This window comes from Pteropus alecto, unplaced genomic scaffold (genome assembly GCF_000325575.1).
Source record: "Pteropus alecto unplaced genomic scaffold, ASM32557v1 scaffold52, whole genome shotgun sequence".
NCBI classification, from domain to species: Eukaryota; Metazoa; Chordata; class Mammalia; order Chiroptera; family Pteropodidae; genus Pteropus; species Pteropus alecto.
The window spans coordinates 4,481,272-4,488,922 of NW_006433941.1; the positions used below are offsets into that span (position 1 = coordinate 4,481,272).

The 7,651-nt window shown below is 33.9% G+C and overlaps 1 pseudogene; it reads right to left on the bottom strand.

The window, feature by feature from the left end:
• Positions 1-3,627: 3,627 nt before the first annotated feature.
• Positions 3,628-3,746, bottom strand: LOC112477065 (annotated as a pseudogene).
• Between the last annotated feature and the right edge of the window lie 3,905 nt (positions 3,747-7,651).

Sequence of the window (7,651 nt, forward strand, 5' to 3'; positions counted from 1 at the left end):
CGAGGCAGCGAGGCAGCGAGGCAGTGAGGGAGCGAGGCAGCGAGGCAGCGAGGAGTGAATCCGATCTGCTTTGTGGCTGTCAGTCGCGGAGTTGTGACTTGTTTTTAGAAAAGTAATACATGCTCAACAGAAAAAAATTCAAGCAGTTTAGAAAGTACAAAGAAAATAAGCAATAAATCATCATAAGTGGGATTTTGTATTTCATGAATATCGCTACAGAATTCTCTTTACATAGCCTCATCTTATCTCTATAGGTTGAATAGATAGATGCACAGATATGATTTTAAGACTAGGATCATGATCCATGCTATTTTTCTCTGTGTACAGTTAATGGCTTGCTTGCGCATGTGCACATGTGTGTGTTTAATTAATAAAATTTGGGAAGCAGTTTTAGATTTACAGAAAAATTGAGCAGAAAGTACAAAGAATTCTCATACACATATATCTTATTAAAAACTCACATTATAGTGTGGTACATTTCTTATAACTGATGAGCCAATATTGATATATAATTATTAAGTAAAATCCATAGTTTGCATTAGATTTCACTCTTTGTGTTATATATTCTGTGGATTTTGACAAATGTGTAATGACATGTATCCGCCATTATATCATACAGAATAGTTTCAACGCCCTAAAATCCTCCTATATTCTATGTATCCCTTTCTCCCTCTGAACCCCTGGCAGCAACTGATTTTTTACTCTCTCCATAGTTTTGCCTTTTCCAGAATATCATATAATTGGAAATGTCATCTAGATTTTTTCCTATGATATCTTCTAGGCATTTTATAGTTTTACATTTTACTTTTACATCTATTGTCCATTTTGAGCTAATTTTTGTGAAAGGTGTAAGATCTGTGTCTAGGTTCTTCTTTTATTTTTGCATGTGGTTGTCCAGTTGTTCCAGCAGCATTTGTTGAAAAGAATTTTCCTTTCTTTACTTAATTACTTTTGCTCCTTTGTCAAAGATCAGTTGACTATATTTGTGTTGGTATATATCTAGGCTCCCTATTCTGTTCCATCAATCTAATTGTCCTTTCTTTTGCAAACACCACATGTCTTGATTACTGTAGCTTTATAGTAAATGTTGAAGTCAGGTAATGTTAGCCCTCTGAGTTTATTATTTTCTTTCAATACTGTGTTGGTTACTCTGGATCTTTTGCCTTTCCATATAAACTTTAGAATCAGTTTGTTGATATCCACAAAATAACTTGCTGGAATTTTTATTAGGATTACATTGAATCTATAGGTCAAGTGGTAAGAACTGACATTTTGATGAGTCTTCCTATCCATGAACATGGAATATCTCTCTTGTTTTGTACCAGTCTCTGTCTGTTGATAGTAACACTCTTGACTAGAAACATCCAGGGTAGACAGTCACCTGGACCCAGATGAGCTTCTCTCAGACATCCCCCCTTACTAAACCAACATTACAACTGAACGAACCCTTGAGGTTCTTGTTATGATTTCAAGACATCCATCAGCCATAACCATTAGGAAACTTTGAAAAGATACATGTTTGTTACTTATAATACCTGGATATAACACTGCACGCATGATTTTTCTTTTTTAGCTTGCTGATATGGTGAATTACATTAATTAATTTTTTAATGTAGAGCAGCCTTGAATATCTGTGAAAAATCCTATTTGGTCATGGTGTGTAATTCTTTTTATACATTGTTGGATTTGATTTGCTAATACTTCATTGAAAACTTTTGAATCTATGTTCGAGAGGTATTGGTCTATGATTTTCTTTCCTTGTAATGTCTGCATGATTTCTGTATTAGGGTAATTCTGGCCTCATAAAATGAGCTGAGAAGAATTTCCTCTACTTCTATCTTCTAGAAGAGATTGTAGAGAATTGGTATTCTTTCTTTCTTAAGTGTTTGGTAGAATTCACCAGTGAATTCATCTGAGCTGGGGCTTTCTGTTTGGGAAGGTTATTTACTATTCACTCAATTTCTTTCATAGTGATAGGCCTATTCAGATGATCTACTTCTTCTCATGTGAGTTTGGTAGATTATGTCTTTTGTGGAACTGGTTCATTTCATCTTGGTTATCAAACTTGGGGACATACAGTCGTTCATAGTATTTCTTTATTATCCTTTAAATGTCCATGGAATCAGTGTGATGGCCCCTTTTCATTTCTAATATTAAATTTCTGTTTTTTCTCTCCGCACCCCCCCTCAGTTAACCTGGATAAAGGGTTATCAATTTTACTGATATTTTTAAAGAACTAGGTTTGGTTTCATTGTTTTTCGCTATTAATTTCCTGTTTTACATTTTATTGATTTCTTTTCCAATTTTTATTATTTCTTTTCTTATGCTTACCTTGGATTTAAATTACTCTTCTTTTTCTAGTTTCCTTAGATGATTGATTTTAGATCTTCCTTCTTTTTTTAAATTTTTTTTTAATTTTTAAATTACAGTTGACATACTATATTAGTCTGACTGTGAGATGGACAGCTTTTTAAGTTTCCACTCCTAGTTGAGGTCTGCCCCCTCCCCTAGCATAGGAAGGCTTCCTTTCTCCCACCCTTGCTCCTCCTGCTTGTAGCACTAAGTGTGCTGACCTCTTTCCTCCCCCTCTATATACCTATCATAAGCTCCTGCATGGACTCAAACATCAGAAAGAGAGCCCATTTTCTAGCTTTGAGCCTTAAAAATTGCCCTGAGGTATTAAAAAGTCTGGCATCCTTCCTTGAAAGAAGGGGAATGGGGGTGCTGACAACAAAACAAGACTCAAATCATGTGCGATTAGTGAGGTTTCAGGCACAGTGACCACTTGATGGAGGGATGGGAGAGCCTGCAGGGGGTGTCTAGGTCCCTACTAAAGCAACTGTGTGGGTGAAGAGCCTTCAACTGTGTGAGGGAGAGAGGGCCGGAGGAAGGGAAAGTAATGCATTCTAGCTGGCTGTGCTATCTGAGGAGCGTTCAGGGGATGACAGCCAGGAGGCAGTTGAAACTTAGATGAGAGATCAATCAAGAATTTTTTCCTCTTCTGTTTTTGGAAGAGTTTGTGAAGAATTGTTCTTTAAATATTTGGTAGAATTCAGTGATGATACCATCTGGGTGGATAGTTTCTTATTTGTTTGTTTGTTTTGTTTTTGTTTTTGTTTTTAACTACTATTTCAAACACTTCATTTGTTAGAGGTCTTTAAGATTGTCTGTTTCTTCTTGATTCGGTTTTGGTAGTTCATGCCTCTAGGAAATTGTCCATTTCAACTAAGCTATCTAATTTGTTGATGTACAATTGTTCACAGTATTCCTTTATAATCTTTTTTATTTCTGTAAGGTCAGTGGTAATGTCCTCTCTTTCATTTCTGATTCTAGTAATTTGAGTGTTCTCTTTTCTTCTTGGTCAGTCTAGGTAAAGGTTTGTCAAATTAAAAAAAATTTTTTTAACAGGAGAAAATTAAATTTCAATACATGTGGATGAGGGGATTTCACATATGCATGAAAATTCCCTCAATGATCTTTTTTATAAACCAGCTTTTATTTCAATTAATTTTCTCTATTTTTTCTATTCTCTACTTCTTTAATTTCTGCTCTAATCTTTGTTATTTCCTTGTTCTGCTTACTTTAGGTTAAGTTTGCCGTTCTTCCAGGGTCTTTTTTTTTTTTTAATGCCTACAGCACCTGGTATTCCTAGGTGGTCTCCCATCCAAGCACTAATCAGGCCCAACCCTGCTTAGCTTCCAAGATCAGACAAGATCGGTCATGTTCAGGGTGGCATGGCTGTAGACCTTCCAGTGTCTTAAGATGGAAGGTTAGGTTACTGATTTGATATCTTTCTTTTTTCTTAATATAAGCATTTACAGCTATAAATTTCCCTCTAAGCTCTGCTTTAGTTGTAAATTTTGGTATCTTGTGTCTTCATTTTCATTCATTTCAAAGTATTTCATGATTTTCTTCTCTTTTTTTTTTTTTGGTTAAATCAATATCCAGTTTTTACATTATATATATAAATATTTTTCACTGTTGAGCTAAATAAATGCTACAATTATATTTTTTTCTTGAACAGTATTTTACTAAAGTTAATTATTGGAACATAATTACAATTAATTTCTTGTTCTTTCATTTGTTTAATCTTAAGTATGTACCACTAATAGTTACAGAAATCCAATAGATCTGTCAAATTTCTATTAATACTATTTTCCGGATGCCACAAGTAAACAAAAATTGATTGATTCCATTTTTACCCCCGGACCCTCCATACTTTTGCTAAAATCTAGACTAATTGCTACATAAGTCTACAAATCTCAAGTCCTTGGTCTTCCTTTCTCTTCTCTTTTGTTAGATCTCTTTTCCTGGCCCTCATCCTCGATTAGCTTCCTGTGGTAGCTCTTAGCCGCAGATCCCTTGCTTAGACGTGCTTGTGTGCAGGTTGAGTGTTTTTTGTTGAGTTTTAGATGTTCAGCTTATTGTTGAAGGGGAGAGATTTGGAGATATTTTGGAGATTTGGAGTTTTAGATGTTCAGCTTATTGTTGAAGGGGAGAGATTTGGAGATATCTCTCACTCGGCCATGTTTCTGACATCACTCTCGATTTTCTTCTTAATTTCTTCTATGGTCCATTGATTATTTAAGAGTATGTTATTTATTACTACATATTTGTGATGAGTTTCCCAAATTTTTTCTTGATATTGATTTCTTATTTCATTTCATTGTGGTTAGAAAATATAACTTGCATTATTTCTAGCCTTTTAAATGTATTAAGGTCTGTTTTATGGCCTTGGTTTATCCTGGGGAATGTCCCATGTAAACTTGAGAAGAATGTATATTCTGCTATTGTTGGTGGAGTGTTCCATAGGGGTCTGTTAGATTAAGCTGTTTGTTGTATTGTTCAAGTCTTCTAGTTCCTAATTGATCTAGTTGTTCTACCCATTTTAAAAATGGGTTATTGAAGTCTCCTATTTTTTTTTAAATGTTTATTTCTCCCTTCATTTCTGTCAGTTTTCACTTTATGTATTTTGGTGCTCTGCTATTAGGTACATATTTATCTGTAATTATTATTACAGATGGATTGGCCCTATAAAATATCCTTCTTTATTAAGTAATATTTTTTTGTTTTAAAGTCTATTTTGTCTGCTATCACTATAGCCACTCAAATTTTCTTGTGGTTGTTGTTTGTAGGCTATATCTTTTTTATCTTTTTTTTTTTAACTTTCAATATATTTGTATCTTTGAATTGAAACTATGTCTCCTGTACATAGAATATAGTTTGATTTTGTTTTTAAATCCAGTCTGACAATCTCTAACTTTCGAATGTATATTAATCCATTCACTTAATATTATTATTGTTATAGTTGAATTTATGTCTGTCATTTTACTTATTTAATTATACGTTTCAGACTTTTTCGTCCTCTAGTCCTCTTTATGGCTTTCTTTTGTATTAAGCGAATATTTTCTAATGTAACATCATAATTACTTTTTCATTTTTTCAAGTTTTTTTAGTGGTTGCTTTATGGCTTGCCATATACATCTTAACTTATCTGAATCAGCTTCTGATTTATATAAGCTTAATTCCAGCGATATAGAGAAATGATACTCCTACTTCCTCTCTCCTTTTTGTGGTATTATCGTGTGTGTTGTTGTTATATTACATACTAATGTTACAAAACCAACAATATATTATTGTAATTATTACTTTACCACCTGTAGTCATTTCCTTAGCTCAACACAATTTTACTCCCATTCACCTTTTTTCTGCTATTATTCTCAAATATATTGTACATATTATATTTTTACATGTTATAGCCCCAACAATATATTTTATACATATTTTTATATAATTCCTTCATAAATAAGGAGAAGAAAGCACTTCTATTTTTTTTTATAGTTACATAGTTGCCTTTACCAGTGCTTTTTGTTTGTTTTGTGGATTCACATTACCATCTGGAGTCACTTGCTTTCAGCCTGAAAGTCTTCCTTTAGTATTTCTTATAGGGTAAATCTGCCAGTGACACATTCTTGCATTTTTTATTTATCTGGGGAAGTCTTTATTTCACCTTCATTCATGAAAGATAGCTTTTTTGGATATAGAATTTTTGGTTGGTAGCTTTTTCTTTAAGCACTTTGAATACGTTATGCCACAACCTTCTGTCCTCCATGGTTTCTGCTAAGAAGTCACCTAAGTCTTATTCAGGTTCCTATGTAGATAATTAGTTGTGTTTTTTTTGCTGCGTTCGCGATTTTCTCCTTGTCTTTGACTTACACCATTTTTGATGTGATATGTCTGTTTGTGGCTTTCTTTGTATATTTATCTTATTTGGGGTTTGTTGAGCTTCTTGGATGTGCAAGTTACTACTTTTCAGTAAATTTGGTAAATTTTCTGCCATTATTTCTTTGAATATTTTTTTCTGTTCCGTCCTCTCTCTCATTTTCTTCTGGTAATCCCATTATGTGAATGGCGATGGTGCTCAGTAGTATCCCACATTTCTCTGAGGCTCTCTTCATTTTTGTTCATTCTTTTGACTTGCATAATCTCTATCAATCTATATTCAAGTTCATTAAGTCTTTCTTCTGCCAGTTCAAATTTACTGTCAAACACCAATATTTAATTTTTTATTTCAGTTATTATATTTTTCAACTTTATATCTTCCATTTGGTTCTTTTTTATAATTTATATCTCTCTCTTGATATTCTTTAGTTGATGAGACATATCATCATAACTTCCTTTACTTATTTAATTACGGGTTCCTTTAGTTCTGTGAACATGTTTAAAATGAATACAGTACTTTAAAGTCTTTTTCTGATAAATCTGACATCTGGTCTCTTTCACAGGCAGTTTCTGTTGTTTGATTTTTTTCCAGCTTATTGATCATGCTTTCCTGTTTTTCATGGGGTTTTTGTTTTGTTTTGTTTTGTTTTGTTTTGTTTTGTTTTGTTTTGTTTTGCATGTCATATATATTTTTTGGTCACAAATGGACATTTCAGATAATATCTTGTAGTAACTTTGGGTATGGATTTCCCTACTCTGGGGCTCGTTATGGTTCTTTTCTTGTTTATTTGGTTAGTGACTGACTGGATTGTTTTAAGAAAGTCTTTTTCTTTCCCCATAGTGTTCAGCCTCTGCTGTTGTTCCTCAGAGAGGCACAGCTTTGGGTATGACAACACCCTGGAATGACAATGGTTTTGGTAGGGTTCTCTTCCTCTCTTTTCCTTGACCACACACAGCTAAGCAATACTAATTTCCCTCTGATGTCTCTACTGTTTTCAACAATTCCCTGGGGGTATAAATTGCTCCACAAATGAATACAATCAGCTTCTGGCTCCTTTGAAGAAATAGTGTGTGAGGTCCATATTCGATATTTGTTCTGACCCTGGGAGGGCTCCTATTTGTATCATTGCCTTGTTCTTTCCTGCAGGCTAGCCAGCCTATAGTTTTGCCTGTATCTTGAACCTCCTCCAAAATGCCTTTCTCCAGAACCTCTACTGTTCTTGCGAACACATTTAGGTTTGAACTTCTTTACTTCCTGTTTCAAATGAGTTCAGTTCCTTTGGCGAGAGAGTAGGAGCTATCTGTTTTGTGGCTGGTTTCTATTGGGAAGGAACAAACTTTCCACTACCCTCAATGTGTTTTCAGTTGATCTGATAATCAAATAGACATGAAGCAGATTAACAAGAGAAAATGACCAAATATAAAACAT